This window comes from Sorex fumeus, unplaced genomic scaffold (assembly GCF_029834395.1).
Source record: "Sorex fumeus unplaced genomic scaffold, SorFum_2.1 ptg000072l, whole genome shotgun sequence".
NCBI lineage: Eukaryota > Metazoa > Chordata > Mammalia > Eulipotyphla > Soricidae > Sorex > Sorex fumeus.
Window position 1 is genome coordinate 60,259,694 of NW_026606129.1, and position 20,744 is coordinate 60,280,437.

Below are 20,744 nucleotides of genomic sequence, written 5' to 3' on the forward strand. Positions count from 1 at the left end.
GAAAAAGAAATATCCTGATTTTTTAAATAATCCTGCATCTTTACAGCAATACTGTTGATGAGTTTTATTTTTCTTCATAAATTCTAACTCCTGTTATTAATAGACCAGTGGAAAGGAGGAGTTTATTTTCCTTAAATAAACTATGTAGAGCAAGGAGTTTGCTTCTGAAGCCAGGCTCCAGAGTCTTTCCATCCCCTTTCCTTATATGCCCTCGATTAAAACAGTTTCGTGTAAGGTGTCTGATCATATCTTTTCATGTCTATTATTTTCCTAAAAATAATTTTTTTTATCGTAAGTGCTTTCACCCTGCCTTTGTACCCAAACCAGTCTGAGACTACCAGTAAGCGAACGTTGCACCCTTCCTCTTCTATTATCTTACAAAAGTGGAAACTCTAAATCTCTCTCTCTCTGCTTTAAAAAACCGTTGGTTTACAGGAATATATAGTAGTTCTAAAATCAATTTTCTTATTTGTGCTTTTTTTCCAATTGCCCCAAATTATCCATTTTAAAGTTAGCCAACACACAAAATATTTTAACTACTGCTTTATTTCCATCCAGGCAAGGAACAGTTTAGAAAAGGGTTTATTCTAAGTACACAGGCAAGGGATGTGCAAGGGCAGCAGGTGCTGGTGCTTTGAAGTTAGCCTGTCAGTCATCGTGATTGAACCATAACCCTGATAGCTTCCACACGTATAATAAAATGCTTCACAAAAGGTTGCAGAATCGTGGGGTATAATAAAGTCAGCTTAGCTTCATTTCCAATGCGGATGCAGCAGTCCTAAAGAACGAGGCCTGTTTCCTTATGCCTTGGGATTTGTTCAAGTTACTTTCATGCCTGGAAATGACAGAACATAAAAACAGACATTTAGTTGAAACTAAGAGCACCTTTTGAGTCATGACCATAAACACAATGTAAGTTTGTTTAGCGCTAATCTGTTTGATTGCCATTAACATTTTATAAGAAGCTGTTTAGTTACAGACTGACTGTGAAATAGGTGCTGATGCCTATACTTTCTGCCTCCCCTTGGTGTGTGTGTGTGTGTGTGTGTGTGTGTGTGTGTGTGTGTGTGTGTGTGTGTGATTTCTGGCTACACCCAGAAACACGTAAGCTCCTCACTCCTGATTAGGAACTTATGTAGTGCTGGAAATCTAACCTAGGTCAGCCCCATATAGGGTAAGCATCTCCCCCTGCACTGTTTCTCTGTCCTCCTCACATTTTCCATAGCTTCTGTCCATGGCCCATTGCCCAGAAGTCAGGTTTGTGATCTCTTAATCTATTTTGTTGACACAAGACTTATGTACAAGTGGAACCAATCCAGACTTGTTAATTAGGTAATGCTAAGTTTGTAAACATGGTCCCCTGTCAGAATCATTCTGTTAAAAACAAAGATTTTTCTGCCTGTATCTCATATTATGACTTAGAAGTCTTGTTAGAAGCCCAGTAATTTATAATTTTTAACAAGTACTTCATATGAATTGGACATATCTGTCCCTAGAGTTGGGAAATTATTGCACGAGTATATAGCAGACAGGATCAACTTTGTTCCAAAGTCAAGTTACCTTAAGGTTACCTTAAGTATTTCAGTCAGGTCTATAACAAAAGCATTTAGAAAAATAGAAAAATAGAAAAATAGAAAAATTTGTAGTGAGGATGGGGTTGCTGACTAGTTTGCCCTATAATCTAGTTTGAAAAGAGAATTTTTAAAAAATCTAATCACAGAAGCCCTGCTACCCTCTCTGTACCTCAAAAGAAGAACATGATTAAGACTTAGCTTCAGAGTCTTACTTAGTGATATCAATAAAACGTGTATGATGAGGATTGAGACAAATGCTAGGTATTGTTTTGGAGGTTCTAGGCTGGACAATTATTGGAGAGAGAAAGTTAAATAAAAAGGGAAGGGATAAGATTTTCACAGGCTCAATGTTATAAATTGACTAAGACCAAAGGAAAAGGCACCAGGAGCTGCTTGGGTGGCAACTATAGGTGTCACATGAAGAGATTTTGAGAAACATTATTAAAAAGATACAAATAGATTTCCCTTCCCCAGGACCCCAACCTACTCAGAATTTTCAAGACATGTACTTTGGTTTTCACTTGTTGCTTGTTATTTGTAGCTTGAGTATGACATTAAGGGCACAAACCTGACTGACCAAGGTGCAAAGACTTAGTTTCATGCCAGTTCCTTTATGTGGTTAAAGAATATCCTCTTACACCTAGCTGGGGGAAGACAGAGGTGCCTCCAGTAGTGATTTCAGTTCTTAGGAAGTCTTACATTATGCTTTTTTTTTTCTTTCATTAAGTCTACAACAAAGTCAGAAAACAAAACCTGGGGAATTGTATCTGTTCCTTTCTAGAATACAGAAGCCAGAGGTCTCAATCACTTTTCCTTTTGCTTTCACATCTGACCTTGAGATCATCCACCCCTCCCAGGTCTATTGATACCTGTTAGGGCGGAGAGAGGGGTATACATACCAGTTAGTTTGCCCCCCTTCCTCCCCAGAGAAAGAGACCAATCCCATTTCTGGATGACACTAGGATCATCCTTTATTGTGCCTGGAACCACCCAGTTTGTCTAACATAAAGGTCACCTCCCCATCATTCATCATCACCCTTATCCTTGAGCAATTATTGACTTGGAGTCAGACGCACCTGTGCAGCCCTGAAAATGGATGTGCCCTTTCTTCTTCTCTGCCTTGCCTGTCAAAGGCAGATTTATGTCCTGAAAATTTCTGTTGTTTTTATTTTTGATCTTTTGAAGAGTGTGGCCCTTGTGTTATTTCCCTGTAATTACTGAAACTCCATGGATGCCTCTGTTCCTAGCTGAGAAGGTTTTTTTGTTGGTCTACTTACAAAGTTCCTGCAGTGCATCCCTCATGCATTTTTGGCATCTAAACTCTGCCTTGTGTCTTAAGGCTCTGTGTTCAGCAATTCCTTTATTCTAAGTATCATGGAACCTTCTAGGAGCAGAATTTTCTTTCCATTGTTGGATCATGGTGAGTGAAAATGGCAGATTTATGAGAACTTGGGTCTGAGTTCAACCTCATCATTCCCCAGATGTGTGTCTTTGGGCAATGTGCAACGTATATTACTGGGATTGTGCAGAGAACATGGTGGGTCAATACACATAAAACACAGTAGAGCTAAGCACATTGCTAACTCCTTGTTAATGTTAGTTTCTTATTGTCAGTATCATAATTTATTCTGCCAGAAGAAAACAGGCAGAATTGACCCATGAGTAACAAAGTTAGTACTTGGCTATTCAGGAACAATTCAGCTTTACTACTGATGAGGGTTCATCTGGACAATGGGATTATCTTCCCATTTTCTGCTGGGGTTTCTATATAACATGTCCTCCCAAATGTCCATCCTTCTGAATGTCCATTTTCTTTCAGTTGCACCATTACACAGTCGTGTGTTCTATTATTTGGGTACACCGATAAATGTATTTTTGTAGTGTAAATAAGACACCGAAGAGGGTACAAAGGAGTAAGTGGTTATATTTTTTTTAAATTGTTCTTTGAGGATGGAACAATAGTACAACGGGAAGGGCATTTGTTGTGCACATAGCCCATTTGGATTCTATATGGTTTTGCCATGAGTTTTTCCAGAGTTCAGAGCCAGGAGTAAGTCCTGAGCACTTGTCTGGGTATAGTCCCCAAACAAATGAACTTTTATAGGGTCACATCCAGTGGTACTTGGAGGGCCTGAGACCATTCCCACCACTGCTCAGCATGGTAATGAAAACTTGAAATTTAAGAGCTTAGGCCTGGCAGTGCTTGGGGTTACATAGGATATATACCCAGCAGTGTTCCAGGGGCTCTGGTATGCTGGGGATCAAACTCAGGGCCTTGCACATGTTAGACATGTGCCCTATCACATACAAGCATAGACATGAAGTATTGTGCAGGGCCAAGTGATTATATTTTCAAGGGGTGCTTTCCCTCTGATTGAGGAAGCACATCGCACCGTGTGAGTTAAGACAGTTATCAGGACTAAGTGAGTAGTCTAGAGAATGTGGGCTTCCAAGAGCAGACAGCAGGACCCTAGCATACCTGAAGTTTGAGTGACTCCCCATGAACATGTAATTTTCTGATATCTCTGGGTCCCTGCTAAATATTGTGCAAACTGAGACTGTCTCAGTTGCAATGCCATGCTTGAGAAATGACACCAGCATTATGAAGCATCACTATCAGAGCTTTGTCTTGTAGAATATGAATTAAATACATGATAAAAAGCTCCATTGCACTGGACAATAGAGGTTTTTTTGGAGTGAAGAGCTTTGAATTTGGAAAATACAATAAAGATGTCTGATGGAAAACATTTACATAAATTGGAGTTAAGGTCGGCTTCTTATGTGACAGACAAGGACTGTAGTTATCCCTTCCATCTTTCTGAAACCTTCAGGAAAGCCTTTTGGTTTTTTTGTTGTTGTTAGAATCAAACAGGTATGGGGTAAGACAAAGAGGTACCCAAGGGGTCCATCTGGAACAAAATTGAACCACACTAACTTCTCTTTGAAAAGGCAGGTGTTATCAGACTCCCTATTGTTTTCCTAAATATAGAAATGGGGCAAAACTCCCTATTTTCAGCAAAGCCAACAATATATTGCAGGTGCTCAATGCAATGTCTTTTATTAATTGTTTAAAGGAAGGAGATCCTTATAACAGTTCATTTCTTCTGTATTGAACTGGCTTTGGAGAAAAATAACCTCTTCTGTTTTGACGCTAAAAATCCATCTCAGTCCCTTTAGAAAATCAACCTGGAGAGGAACTAATGAACTGATGATGGTCAGTCTAACTTGTTAGAGTACAAAATGGAAGGCTTGTTGTCACAAGCAGAGGCCTCTCTCTGATTTTTTCCCCTTTTTTTAGATTTTTTTTCTAAACTTGGTGATTTGTTGGGAATGTGCCTCTGAAGGGGAATCATTGAGGGTGACGGTGAGATGCTCCAAGTCAATTTCCTTGATCAGTTCCAAAATCTGCTCCCAATAAAATGCTCCAAATGTCCCCCCAAACAACTCCGATGCTGGAAAGAGTTACTGGAAATACTTGGCTTTCAGCAAGGTTGTCTGTCTTCTGCACGTTGAACAGAAGCATACTGATAGAACTCTTGTTTTTCAAAGATGGTGTTTCTTGTGCATGGAGTGGCATAACATGTCTTGTTTTGTATTCAGACTGGAGCTGGCACAGAAATGGTTTCAGAGTTGTCATACTCCCCAACAAAAGGGAGTCTTGGAACAGATATGAGAAACTCCTCTTAACAACTGTCATCTTTAAAAAGTAACTCATAGTTTCTTGTAAGTTGGCAATACAGGTCACAACCATGGAAAGTCATTCTGCCCAAACCAAAAACAAGGTGAGCAATTTTCTCAGGGCAGGCACCCCTGACCTCTGCTTTTCAGCTTTTTCTTAATAATCTGGTCTCTGAAATTGAACCACAAGAGCTGCTGGTGGCAATCTCTTACAGTAAGTGGGTAAAGGAGAAGCTGGGCGGGGAAGCAGCATGTATCAGAGAGTCACTCTGATGAGAATCTCTGAAGCATGCAATTATACTTCCATGCGGAGACAGAAAGGGTTACCCCAAGTGTAGTGGTCACAGCCCTCGAGCTGTTCGAGTGAACTCCAAAAGAAGGGCAGCTTCACAGCAAATTTTCTAACTCAAAATGATTCCTCTGCAACATGTCACACATGCTGATTAGCAACACAACTTCCCTTGAGAAAAGAGTGTCCATGAACTTCTTATTAAGCAGGTCCTTCCCGTGTCCTCCATGTCTGCTACCTTGAGGGGCATAGAAGCAGCCACAGGCTAGCCCCACCCCAACCCCAGGATGGAGATGGAAAAATGCAGATTTCTATAGTGAGGTTGGGCTCAACTTGTGACTGTCATTTCTTATAACCCTAGACTAGGCATTGTCATTTTTCTCATGGGAGAGATAAATCAAAGGCTAACAACAGCAAACACATATGAAAAACGATGCCTTAGCTTGTAGCTGTATTACTTTACTGCAACCCCACAGAAAATTCACTTCCTTTTCCCACCATGTTCTGGCAAATGAAACTACCTAGGTTTGAGGGCCTAGAGGCTGGGAGCATGGAGGTTGAGAAAGCCAACCCTGGACAACTCATGCTACTCTGAATATTTTCTAACTGCTCACATGTAGCCAGGAAGGTATCTGTCTTTCCTGGTCCTTGCATTAGCATCCACTTCCCTTCCTTTGTGCTGCCAAGGACCCTCCCTAAAAAGCTTTCTTGTTCTGATGGAGCTTATGAAGAACAGGTTTTATTTGTTTCTAAATCTTCAACTCGTATTACCTTTCCCTGAGATTCAGTGGAAATGAAAAAGGATTACTTTATATTTACTTGTGTCTTTCAGGAGAGAAACTAATTTCGAGAAAAGAAAGTCAGTCCCTACAATGTGAAACACTTTCCCTTCCTTCAAACCTTCCACAGGGGCAAAGAAAAAACTAAAAGGCAGCCATGCTTTGTCATTTACTGTGTCTGACAGCTTCCTCTTATCGTGCTTTTGAGGGTGACCTTCCTTCAGCATAGTCTTTCATCCCTCAACTTGTGTGCTCTTGTTATAAGAGAATTTCAGAGCCAAGTGTGGAGCAGGTTACCTTTGATAATGAATAGCTCTGAGAGTTTGCTGCATGTTATTTAATTAATGGCACTTGCATCTGCAGTGTGTACAACTCTGTACTTGAATAAAAGACACATTTGTCAAAGGATTACATACTAATACTCAAGGATTGTCACATTGAGTATTTGTTGGGGTTCAATACATTTAACAGCTTAATGTGTTTACTATATATCTTTCTTTCCAACCACTCAAAATTGGATCTTTGGCCAAAATTGGCTCTTTGGCCTTGTATGAAAACCTAAACTACCTTCCCCCACCCCCAGTCCCGCAGAAAATCATTAGGCTATTGAGTAAAAATCCATTACATGGAGTAAGGCCTTTCATCTAAAACAGAAGAAACGTCCTTAAAGTATTTTATTACATTTATTGAGATTGCATGGTTTACAATATTTTTAGTAATGGTTTCTCATGCACATCATTCCTCATGCACATCATTCCAACACCAAACCCATCACCGGTGTACGCATTTCTCTTCTCCAAGAACATCAACACCCCTCCCACTCTTCTCCCTAGTCTCTCTTTCTCTCTCTCTCTCTCTCACACACACACACACACACAGAGATCAGTTCTCCCCTTAAGTTGCCTTTTCAACTTTGTTGCTACCTCAGTGTGTATCTTTAAAGTCCCACATAGGAGAGAGATCATTCTGTATCTGTCCCTTTCCTTTTAACTAACTTCACTCAGCATGATATCCTCTAGTTTCATCTATGTTGTTGCAAATTCCATGCTTTTGTTCTTTGTTAGAGCTGCATAATGTTCAATTGTACATATATACCACAACTTCTTAAACCATCCATCTGTAATTGGGCATTTGGATTGTTCCCATATCTTGGCTATTGTACTAAGTGTAGTGATAAATGTATGTGTCCACATACCCTTTCAAATGAGGTGGTTTTAAAAAAAATTTTTTGTTCTTTTGAGAAACACAGCCAGCTATGCTCAGGACTTAATCCTGCCTCTGAGTTCAGGAAATACTCCTTAAAGGGCTTAGCAGACTATACAGAGTTCTGGGAATTGAACCCTAGTTGGTCACATGCAAGGCATGTATCTTATCAACTGCACAATTGCTCTACCACTCAAATGAATGTTTTTATGTCTTAGGGATATATACTAAGAAGTGGTACTGGATCATATGGGAGTTCTATTCCTATCGTTTGGAAAATACTCCATATTGCTTTCCATAAAGGTTGAACTGGACAACATTCCCACCAACTTCACTTAATCACTTAACTTCCCATTAATCGTCGATTTGCTCAATCATGCCAGAAAGGTTGAACCAAACACTCACTCGCATAGCCTTAGAAACAGGATTTATTTCACCCAGAGACCCAGATGGAGCTTGCATTCTTTCAGTCTGAGCCTGTAACAAAATTCCAGAACTTAGTTTGATACAATGTCTTACTGGGAGATGAGGCATTTACAGACAGCAAGGAGAGGATGCAGAAATTGCTAACTTGGCCTGGTCAGTACCAGTTCAAGGACACTCTGTGCCTGCTCTGTGGTCACAAGACAGAATACTATCTGGAGGCCAGTCATGTGTATCCCATATAGTAGTAGTCTGTTTCTGGAAATCTTTCAGCAAAGACTGTTATGATTTTAAGAGTCAAAGTAAATACTTGATGTTAAAAACTCATGTCTTTAGCTTACAAAAGACAGAAGTTCCTAGGTTCTAAGGAAAAAGACTTTTGTTATGGATAATTGGCTGTTCTTGATGAAGGCAGAGAGTACAGGGATTGAGTTCCTCATCTTTGGGCGAAATAGGGAAACCTGATCCTTGGAGGAAACTGGGAGATCCTTCCTCATCAAAGCTAGGATCCTTTCTTGTTTCATTCCTCCTACTGGAAGCCTCTCTATACTCATGGCAGATGGGAGAAACAGAGACACGGGCTAAAAAAATTTAACTGATATAAAGAGAGGCCTGAAGGTTAACTGTTAATGGAAAACCATTTATCTGAGCATATATCAAGTAGCGCATATGAAAAGGAGATATAGTTCAGAACTGGGAAAAGATCGTAAGTAAGTACAGGCTAGGAATTTGTTCTGCTAACTTAACTTCTGTTATCATCCTCTTCCCATAACTGCAGTGTCCGACCTGGCCCAACTAGCTACATGCGGTTCATGAGCACTAAAAATCATGACTAATTTTAGTTGAGAGATGTCAAGAGTATAAATTCCTTCTGGGTTTCAAAGACTTGCTATAAAAAGTAGATGTTAACTTTATCAATATCAAAATAAATATTTAGATAGATTAGGTTAAACATCACGTATTACTTTTTAACTTTTTAGATTTGGGGCCACATCTGGCTGTGCTCAAAAGCTTACTCCTGGTTCTGTGCTCAGGGATCACTCCTGCGAGGCTCAGGGGACCATATGGAGAGCTGGGGATTGAACCCAAGTTGGCTGCATTGCACACCGACCCCTACTAGCTGTATTCATTGCCCTACGCCCAAACATGACATATTATTGACATCAAGTTTATCTGCCCTTGATGTGGCTGTCAGAAAATTGATATAGTAGATACCACTGCTCTGGGACAGTAGCTGGCAACCCAGACTGTGGAGTGGCACAGAGTGGGATGGTCAGTGTGGGGGAGGGGATGCTCCTCGGGGACGGGGGAGGAGCCATGACAGTGTCTGAGAGAGGGACTGTGCATAAATGTGTGAGGAGAGTCTGGCAGATGATGCAGGAAGTATCTCCTTGCCCTGGGCAACAGCACAAGGTTAATGGACAAGGGTCTGTATCTGAACCCCACAACTCTATTAGGACATTGTGGGTCTCACCATGATTTTTGTAGCACTGCCATCCCATTGTTCATCGATTTGCTTGAGCAGGCACCAATAACGTCTCCGTTGTGAGACTTGTTGTTACTGTTTTTGGCATATTGAATACAGCATGGAGAGCTTACCAGACTTTACAGTGCGGGTGGGATAGCTTTTGGGGCTCTCTGAGAGGGACAGAGAAATGGAACTTGGGTCGGCCGCATGCAAGGCAAACGCCCTACCCACTGTGCTATAGCTCCAGCCCGAATTTAAATTCATATGCCAAGAAAAATTTGAATAATACTAGCTTCCAGGCTTCTTAGACCATTACTTAAAACAAGCTTCATTGTCACACGTTTGAGCTATCCCTGGTTAAAACACTTGATCCCCATGAGACACATTAAGAAGCTCAACCCATAACTTTATACTTTAATTTCAGTAACTAGGTAGAGGAAATGGCTTAAAAAGCAGGAGCAATTCTTGAGAACGAGCAAAAGTCGGGAAATGCTGTATAAAACAACACAGTAGAAAATGTCTAGGAGTTTTGGAAACAGAGATGAGAACAGGCAAATAATGATAAGCTGGGAATACATGAGGTAAAAAATACATGGTCGGTTGCCAAAGGACTGAAGTTGCCCCCAAAATGTATGTTAGGTATTCTGGTGACTAGAGGCTGGTGTGTGGTGATGATTCTAGCATTAGTAGGGACTTGCTTGACTAAGAGATTCACTGGATACAAAAGGCTCCCCTGTCAGTTTTCCCAAGTAAAGAGGAAAGGGAGGGCGGGGGGGGGGGGGGGGGGGGAGGATTTTAGAAGCTGTGTGAAAAGCTTTATTTAGAAAAGTGTAAATCATTTTTGTACAAACCAGAAAATGCCTTTGATGAGTTTGAGTGTATGGATATGTATTTTTAAGAGGTAAACAGTTGTTACAAAAACTCATGTTTTTGGCTTACAAAAGATGGAAGTTCCTAGGGTCTAAGGAAAAAGACTTTATTAAATGTTTCTATCTTTAACTGACTGTCATTAGTTCAAATGATTAGAGAAATTAGAACTAACCATATGTAAGATCTTCCACCTTAAAAGAAAAATACTGGCCTTATAGATAATAGCTTCTTCAGAGGAAGGTAATAAAACAAATAGTGATAGGGTTGTTTAAGATAAATGCAAACTTATTGCATTAGACATATTCCTTGTTTCAAATGAATAATTTCAGAATCTGGAGGAACCACCAGAAGGACTAGATGTGAAGAAATCATAGTAATAAAGCAGCCTGAGCATCACACTGCCCAGATTGGCTTCCTGCTTAGAAAGACAGCTTTCTGTTTTCCCTCCCTAAAGTAAAATTCTAAGTTTTGTTTCTATTTTTTTAATCAAACAATATCATGGTCTTCCACTTCTTTGAAGCAATGCCACATCATCAGTTTGTGGCTCAGAATTCCAAGAATTCTAAACTCTGTGTAGGCTCTGTGGACCATTAGCAGAGGAAAATTGGTAAGTACATCTAATTACATTCAAAGCCATTTTTGCCTGTCTTAAAGGAATGAAAATGATCTGCCGGCTTTCATAGACCTTCTTGACCTAAAGATAACTGATAGCAGAAAGAGAATCCTCAATTGGGTTCTTTTAATGCTTTAATTATTATGTGATCTATCATCTTGTGCACTGCCTGGCACACTTTGAAAAATCTCTTAAATACGCATTAAAAATTGATTGGCTAATGCTAGGCTTTTGGGTGGCTCTTGGAGGACATGTAATTGTGTGTGGGCATGGAGGCAGTTTGATACAATTGACACAAAGTCGATGATTTTCTGGTGTGATAAGAGAGTGAAATCAACTTGGTCACAGGTACTGTTGACCTCATACCGCCAACTTGCACAGGATGGCAGCAATGTGCTCACTTGTTCTTTGGAGTCTTCCTTCCTCATATCCACCATCAGCTTCTCAGAGGGCAGGGATATTCTTTAATGTTTAATATAACATGGTGGCTTAACAAACAGATGGTGCCTGAGTTTTAGATCCTCAAGTGATAACCACTGTAGCCCAGACACCTCAAAAAAATAAGCACAGCGGGTAGGGCGTTCGCCTTACAAGCGGCCAACATGGCCAACCCGAGTTCGATTCCTCCGCCCCTCTCGGAGAGCCCGGCAAGCTACCGAGAGTATTCGATATGCCAGACACAGTAACAACAAAGTCTCTAATGGAGACATTACTGGGCCCGCTCGAGCAAATCGACGACCAAGGGGAGGGCCTTCACCTTTACCTTTATCAAAAAAATGAATATATAAAAATAAAAGGGGCCTTCAGTGAGCAAGTAACTTATGTCCATTTTGGAGCCAAGATTCTTAATGGTCACTAAGAAAATCCACTTTCAAAGAACCTCTAGAGGGGCTGGAGCAATAGCACAGCGGGTAGGCCATTTGCCTTGCATGCAGCGGACCCGTGTTCAATTCCCAGCATCCCATATTGTTCCCTGAGCATCGCAAGGGGTAATTCCTAAGTGCAGAGCCAGGAGTAACCCTTGTGCATTGCTGGGTGTGACCCAAAAAGCAAAAGCAAACAAAACAAAACAATACAAAACCAAACCAAACCCAAAAACAAAGAAGCCTCTAGAAAAAGAACAACTCACTGTCCTTTTAACTGTAAAGGATGGTGTAGAAGTAGGAAGTTAACTCCATGCTGTATCTTTGTCCCTTCATTCTGGAGAGTTCCCTCTGTATCAATTCTCTAAAGAAAGAGAAAGATGAGTGCCAGGAATCTCAAATCTCTGCACTGTTATCAGGTGCCCCTCTGTCTCCAGATATACTTGTAGGGAAGAACTTGAACTGGCTCATCTGGGAAATGTCTGGAATTATCACTTTGGGTGAGACTGGCAGCTCTTGTTTCAAATGTCTCCTATACTCCATCCCATCTTCTGTTTAACTTTTAATATTCTTCTAAATGTTTTGAAATTTAAGAGATAATTTCACACTCAGTTAAAACTCCTTATCGCTACAGGAAATCTAACAAAGAGGTCACAAATAAAGCCCTCAGGAGTCCTCTCTGAACCCAAGAAAGATGCATTCAAAGCACTGATGACCCAAGGCTGACTAGTCCTGACTCAGACTGCAGTAACACTGTCTTTTTAACATTGCCATCATGACTGCTAGAGAAAATGATCTATGAGGAGTCCCCAAATTCTGCCTCTTTGCTAGAAATTAGTGAAGAAATACGAGCAAATCCCACATAACACCTTGACCTCATTGTAATCTCTTGCCTTCAGTTAGCAGGAGTTAGGTGAGGAGAGTGTTTGTAAAATCAGGGACACACTCATATTAGTCTAAAGGTCAGGGTTGGTTCCAGAGTCATACTGCCAACACCTGAACCCAAACTCCCCATGTTTAACATGCTAGCACCACAGCTAAGATCAACTATGAAATTAGAAGCCCCACTGTTCTTAGTGCTTGTCTGTTCTCAGTGCTAGGGTTAAGTTCCACAGCTCCCTAATAACAGCCACTGTTATTCCCCTACTATGTTATTTTATTTTCTTTAATTTCCACATCTGAAAATTGGGACAGTAATTCAGGATTGTTGTGAGGCTTTATTGAAATAATATATGTGAAGTGCTTGGTCCATCTTATCCATAATAAGCATTCTCAAAGTAGTATTGTAGCACTGTAGCACTGTCCTCCCGTTGTTCATCGATTTGCTCGAGTGGACACCAGTAACATCTCCATTGTGAGACTTGTTACTGTTTTGGGCATATCAAATACGCCACGGGGAGTTTGCCAGGCTCTGCCATGTGGGCGGGATACTCAGTAGCTTGCTGGGCTCTCCGAGAGGGACGAAGGAATCGAACCCTGGTCAACCGCATGCAAGGCAAATGCCCTACCCATATTGCTCCAACCCAAAGTGAGACATGAAATAAAAAGCACCCCTGTTGTGGTATGTGGTGGTCTCCTTTACTCCGTTCTTGAAACAATGATCCTGTTGGCTAGTGTGGCATGTTAAAATCAGGGAGGAATGACCAGAAAGAAGAACATCAAATTTCTGATAGAGCAGTGGAGTTTCTGTAATGATTTTGTTCAGCAATTATTCTTTTTTTATTTAAGCCTATTATGGAATAATTTAATATCCACTCAGCAATTAAACCATACATTAAAGTCAGTCTCTTCTTTTTCTTTTGTTCTTAATTTAAAATTTTTCACTTGCCTGATTTATTTTTAGTCCTTTTATATAAAACATACGGGGAAAGTACCTAAGATACATCTATAATTTACAGAATTAATATAAAGCAAACGCACATCTCACCATCTACAACATAGAAGAATAGAACATTACCAGCCCCCTTCCACCCTCACACCCCACATTCTGTTTCCTAATCATAAACACCTTTTTGCCTCTCTGACAAAGGTAATCATTGGGCTGATTTTATGGTGATTGCTTCCTTGTTTTTCCTTACAATTTTACCCTCCAAATGAGCATATCTCTGAACACTATAATTTCATTTCTCCTGGTTTTGAACTTTACACAAATGCAATCACACAGTATGTGTGCTTTTGTGTGGTTTTGTTGTTCAACATTCTTGCAAATACTTGATGTTGTCAGTCTTAAAATTGTGCCTATTGTGACGGGTTTATAATGTGTTATTTCATTGTGTTTAAAGTTTACACTTCCTGGATGACTACAAATTATTAGTCATTTGAGACTTTTTAAAAAAATAAAGTGCTATTAGTAATTTGAGACTTTTTAAAAAAATAAAGTCTTTGTTCGTTTCACATTCCTTTGGATTTTCTGTGAGCCATTGACATTTCCTTATTGATTTATAACTATTTTTAAATAATAATTATGTCCTGAATACCGGTCCTTTGTTGATTACTTATGATACTTATATATTTATATATATTGATCATAAATATTTTCTTCCTTAGTGCGTCTCAGGTTTTTTCTCTTTAATAATGTCTTTTGATACTTAGAATTTAATTTAAATATGGTCCAATTCATCCATCTTTCAAAACATTTATTTTAGTCCCCAAGGCTTGCAATCCGGTTAATAACAATATTTTGTGCATATAAAGTTCTAACACCACACTGTTCACCTCCACGAAAATGTTCCCTGCCTTCCACCATTTCCACCATTGTCTCAGTATTTTCTTTTGCGTTCACTTTCCCTTCATTCTGGTCCACTCAGTTCTGCAGAATAGTTCTCAATTTTTGTTAGTTTTGGCCACTGTTATTCCCCTACTATGTTATTTTTTTTTCTTTTAATATCTCATATCTGAAAGAGATCATTCTGTATGGATGTGTCTCTCTCCTTCTGACTTACTTCACTTAGCATTATATTCTCCAGTAGTGATGCTTTTGTGATCTGTTTAAAAACCATTTCTCAATGGCCAGATCATGAAGATCTGTACCTACTTTATCTTCCAAAAGCTTAAGTGTTTGATACCTTACATGTTGAGTAACAACCCATCTATAGATGACTTGAGCTTGCCTGCTTGCTTTGGAGTCACATCCAATTGTGCTCAAGTGTGAGGACTCAATGTGCTCAGGGTTACTACTAGTGGTGCCTATGGTATAATTGGAATTTGGCCACTTGTAGGCCTTAACCCTTGTACAATCTCTCGGACTGAAATGAACTTTTGTGTATGGTATGAGGTACAGTATAATTTTATTAGTTTTGTACACAAACAGCTAATTTTTTAGTTGAGAGTATTTTTTTTCCTTACAACTCTGTGATATCATTGTTACAATGAATAGTGTTCCTTGATGCCTGGACCTGTTATTGAGTTTTCTATTTTGTTCCATCAATATATTTTCCTTGCATCTACAATCTATTCTCATAATATTTGAGCCTCATAATAATATCTTATAGGGTAATCCCTTCTATGTTTTCTTTGTCTTTTAATAATCTCTAGTTACATTTCCATAGGCATTTTGACTCAACTTGTCTGTTTTCACACACACAAAAAAATAACATGGAAATTTTTTATCTTGGGTAGTGGAGCAAAAATTTGCCTTCCTGAAGCAAGTCTTTGACAAAAGATTGATTTCATGGGAGGGACTCCAAAATCTGAGTGCAAATTGCTTTTGAAAAAGACATTTACATGTATAAAGGAAATACTTTATTAGGGCATTTACCTCTCTATACTAGGGAAAACCTAATCCTCTTATCTCTTTTTAGTGGAGGCACACTGAAATCTGAAAACCTTTGTTTTACCTTATTTAGTTAAGGTATTTTAAACCAAATTTGAAAGCACTAAGGTGAGTTAGCTAGCTTTGCTGTGTCTCTCCCTGGTGTGCAAGTATACATGTTCTTGATAAATTTCTCTGTTTTAATCAGTCTGTGTGCTGCTTGTTTGATTTTTTTCTTGTATGTTTTTGTTTAGTTTCTGAATAACCCAGGGCTGGAGCGATAGCACAGCGGGTAGGGCGTCTGCCTTGCACGCAGCCAACATGGCCGACCCGAGTTCGATTCCTCCGCCCCTCTCGGAGAGCCCGGCAAGCTACCGAGAGTATTGGATATGCCAGACACAGTAACAACAAAGTCTCCAATGGAGACGTTACTGGGCCCGCTCGAGCAAATCGACGATCAACGGGAGGGCCTTTACCTTTACCTTTACCTGAATAACCCAGAAAGGCACAGGAAGATTTCCTGCCCAATAGCTGCATTAACCTTTTTTTCCCCTCCTTTTTCCATCACAGCTGGCGATGCTCAGGGGTTACTCCTGAATCTGCACTCAGGAATTACTCCTGGTACTGTTCTGGGGATCATATAGGATGTCAGGATTCAAACCCAGGTCTTCTGTATACAAGGCAAATAAATGCCCTACCCACTGGACTATCACTCCAGCCCAGTTGCATTAATTTCATAGGTAATTTGAGTAAAACAGATCATCCATTTTTCAACTTAATTTCTCTTTAATCACTCTTCATAGCATTTACAATATTTTGATTGAAGCTTACATATCTTTAATTATTCCTATGTATTTGATTTCTAATTTTCATTTAAGCTAGCTTTGATTTACTTTTGTTTTTAACTTTTTTATTTCCTGCATGGCTCTTATAGACTTAATGACTGAGTTCTCCCCAAATTTATGAATAGAATCCCTAATCTGAAAATTGAAAGTAATAGAAGGTGGGGACTTTGGGAGTTAATTAGGGTTAAAGGAGATCTTAAAGGAGGAACCTACCTCTATAAAGGTGTCAGAAGAAGAAGAAAGAAGAAGAAAGAAGGAAGAAGAGACTACAAGTTCACTCTCCTCCCTGTGAGTAAAAATGAGAGAGGCAGTCTCTTTAAGTAATGGTGAGAACTCTAACCAGAACAGGGCAGCGTAATGGCACCCTGATCTTAGACTTCCAGACTTCTGCATCATGAAAAATGAAATTATGTTGTTAAACAAAATACCATGATTTAGAGGGTTAGAAACTCAAATCATATGTAGAGAGCTTGTAATCAGAGAATTTGCTAAGTTTACAATGAATCCTAATAGCTCCTGGTAGAATTTTTTGAGTTTTCTGCGTTCATCATATTTGTAAAGGAATGTTTTATTTCTTTCTTTCTATAATGTTGGTGCATTTTTATTATTCTTTCCTTAGAAGGCTAAGCACTGTAGCACTGTACTCATGTTGTTTATTGATTTGCTCAAGCAGGCACCAGTAATGTCTCCATTGTGAGACTTGTTACTGTTTTGGGCATATTGAATATGTCACGGGTAGCTTTCCAGGCTTTATGTGAAATACTCTTGGTAGCTTGCCAGGGTCTCCAGGATGGATGGAGGAATTGAACCTGGGTGCGTCACGTGCAACACAAATGCCCTACCGGCTATGCTATAGTACACTATGAAATAACAGTGAAAGTAGCACTTTCTTTCCCTTTTGTTTCTTTTGCCCTTTTTTAAAAAAATTCTCTCATTATTTTTCTCTTTCCTTTTTTTTTATTAGTTCATACCTAATATAGAAGTGCTCAGGTACTCCTGGTGGTACTCAGAAGACTGTACATTGTGCCAGGGATCAAACTAGAGTCAGCCACATGCAAGACAAGTGCCTTAGCTCCTATATTATCTCTTTGTCCCAAATAGTGAATATTCTCAATCACAACTGAGATGAAGATTAACTGATATTTCACCCTCAAAAAAATTATTTTCTAGTTTTCCAGAACTTTAATTAAATTCATTGATTAAACTTAATCAATTTTTTTCTACATCTACTGAAATGTTCTTACCATAAACTTTTAAAATCTGATGATAGTGCTGGATAGTAATATGAAACTAATATTGTATTGGTAATAATGTATTATGCTTTTCATAAATTACATATCCACATAATTTGTTTTTCTGATATCCCTTTGTGCTTTGGCACTCGTGTTTCCATATATAATTGGTCTATAGATTTCTTTTCCTTTATGCTCATGTCAGGTTTATGTAAAAGGTGGCTCCTACAATAGAGATATGAAATTTAATAGCTTTTCTCTTGATGGCAGAATTATTTTACCAGTCATAAGATTCTATTAGAAATCTTACTCTTGCCCCCAAGATATATACTAAAGAGATAGTTTAGCTGAAAGGATGCTGCTTGCATGTAACTGACCTAAGTTCAGTCTTTGGAACCTCATACACTAGAAGATTCCTGAGTGCAAAGTCAGGAGCACGTCCTGAGCATTAATGGGTAGGGCTCCCCAAAACCAAACTAAAATCAAAAAAGAATCTTATACTTGGGTGTGAGAACTAACTGAGATCCAAAGTGAGATCCCCAAAGAGCTCTGCAACCAAAGTGGGTGACTTCTGGATATCACAACAAAAACACTAAGAAGAGAGATGAGATGCGGAAAAGTCTTACTGTTTTGGGGTAGGAGGAGAAGTCTCAAGTGGTGCTCAGAAGATATTTCAACGTGAGAGTTTTGGATGTGGTGTTGCATGGGCTCTGCACTAATCTGGACCACCTTGGAGGTGCTCAAGGGGCCAAGTGGTAATAGGGATGGAACCAGGGTTAGACTTATCCAAGGCACGTATCTTAGATCCTATACTATCTCCAACCCCTTAATTCTCATTCTTAAAATTTTTATTTCTTAGTGGTGTGTTAGAATTCATTAATAAGGTTACAAATGCATTGTTTTCTTTTTTGTATAAAAGGTTTCAGTTCGAGGTTTACTTTTTTAGTAGTTATCAATTAATATTTTAGTTTTCACTTATGTCAGTATGGGTAAATTACTATAGGTTGTTGTTATTTGAGAGTCACAGCCAGCAGTGGTCAATCCTTACTCCTGACTCTATGTCCAAGGATCACTCCTTGTAGGGCTTGGGAAATAATATAGGGTACAGGGGGCTGAGGTAGGAGGGAGAAGTCCCAAGGGGTGAACTCTGGACCAGCTGCATGAAAAGCAGGCATTTTACTACTGTATTCAATTTCAAGCTCCAAACTACATAGTTTCTAGAAACACATTAATGTACCTTAAATTTATTTATCTTAAATTATTTAATAAATTATAATTTACTGATCCCCTAATTTTAAATTTATTTAAATTATTTTTCGTATGGAACTGCATCAATAGTATAGCCAAGCAGAGTACTTCTCTTGCATGTGGTCAAACCAGGTTCAATTCTCAGAATCCCATATGGTCGCCAAGTATCACCAAGAGTGGTCCCCTAATTGTAGAGCAAGTGTAAGCCCTGAGCACTCCCAGGTGTAGCCCCCAAACAAGCAAAACCTACACATAAAAAAGAAATTATTCATTATATGCATTAATATGTTTTAATGACTACAATATCCTGAAAGAGGTTTAGTGAGCGATAGCACAGTGGGTAGGGTTTTTGTCTTGCACGCAGCTGACCAGGCCAACCTAGGTTTGATTCCTCCGCCCTTCTCAGAGAGCCTGGCAAGCTACGGAGAATATCTCACCCGGATGGCAAAGCCTGGCAAGCTACCCGTGACGTATTTGATATGCCAAACACAGTAACAAGTGTCACAATGGAGACATTACTGGGCCCGCTCGAGCAAATCAGTGAACAACGGGAGGGCAGTGACAGTGATACCATAATTTACGCCACAGGGAGCTTGCCAGGCTCTGCTGTGCGGGCAGGACACTCTCGGTAGCTTGAAAATCATTGGAAATTTCAGTTTAGTGTATCTTTTTTTCGTTTTGCTTTTTGTTTCACAACCGATGATACACAGGGGTTACTCCTGACTCACGCACTCAGGAATTACTCCTGGCAGTGCTCCGGGGATCATATGGGATACTGGGAATCTAATTCATAGTGTATTCGATATGCCAAAAACAGTAACAATAACGGGTCTCATTCCCCGATCCTGAAAGAGCCCCCAATACACCAATGGGCTACACTATCACACGACAGGGACGAATGGAGATGTTACTGGCACCTGCTCAAGCAAATCGATGAACAATGGAACAAGTGATACAATTTATACCATAATTTATTTAAAAAAATCAATACTTGGCCATGCAGATGACCAAATTTATTTCTCACATGTATTTGGTCTTCATCCATAATCGCTTGCCCACAACATCATAATTCTGGGGTTTCCTGATGATAAGAGCAATGGATATGTCTTTTATTATACTATTTTTTATCTTACCCTCTGTTCTTAAAAACATTGTTTAGAATCATAAAGATGAAATGGGTTTCTGGTTACTTATCGCAAGCCCCTTTCTAACACAAGTGAGTTTATGTTTATGGAAACACCGGAGAATGGGGCTGGTTTCTAAAGGATCAATCATGACTAGGAAGTTGGAACTTTGTCCTATCTGCTGAATAGTAAATGGCAGGGGAGAGGAACTGGAACTTAATCACTAATTAATCAAACCTACATAATGAACCTTCCCTAAAAACCTAAAGGGAGAAGCTCAGAAAGCTTTCAGCTAGGGAACTAGAGTAGTTCTATATACCATGATGCTAGGCCTCAAAACTCCATGAATATAGAAGCTGGAATTTTGTGGATTTCACCATATGTATATCTGGTTTTAATTTGTAACCTCTGTAATAAATCTATAATCTAGTGAGTAAATGGCTTCCTGACTTCTGAGTCATTTTAGCAAATTAATCTAACCCAAGAAGGAGCTTATGGGAGCCTCTGATTTATAGCTGCTTGGCTAGAAACATCTGAACAGGGCTTGGCATTTGACCAGAGGGTGGTTTTGTGGACAGTGTCCTAATCCTTTGGTATTTGATGCTGCCTTTGAGTAGATAGCTGAAGTACAGGTGCTGATTGTTGCTTATGGGTATAGGGAAGTCGCCTTTGCTTCATACAACACTAGGACTGGCTGTGGAACTATTTTATGTCTGAATTTTCTTTTCTTTATTAAATACATATAAATCATAATTTAAAAAACTTAATCTAAATTAATACATTC

The 20,744-nt window shown here is 39.4% G+C and overlaps 1 protein-coding gene across 3 annotated transcripts in view; it reads right to left on the reverse strand.

The window, feature by feature from the left end:
- Positions 1-537: 537 nt before the first annotated feature.
- Positions 538-20,744, reverse strand: part of FHIT (fragile histidine triad diadenosine triphosphatase) — a 1,773,722-nt gene continuing 1,753,515 nt past the window's right edge. For all 3 annotated transcript variants that reach the window (XM_056129408.1, XM_056129407.1, XM_056129406.1), the window contains one exon: positions 538-835. The gene's annotated coding sequence lies outside the window, so the exon portion shown is untranslated. The remainder of the gene's footprint in view (positions 836-20,744) is intronic.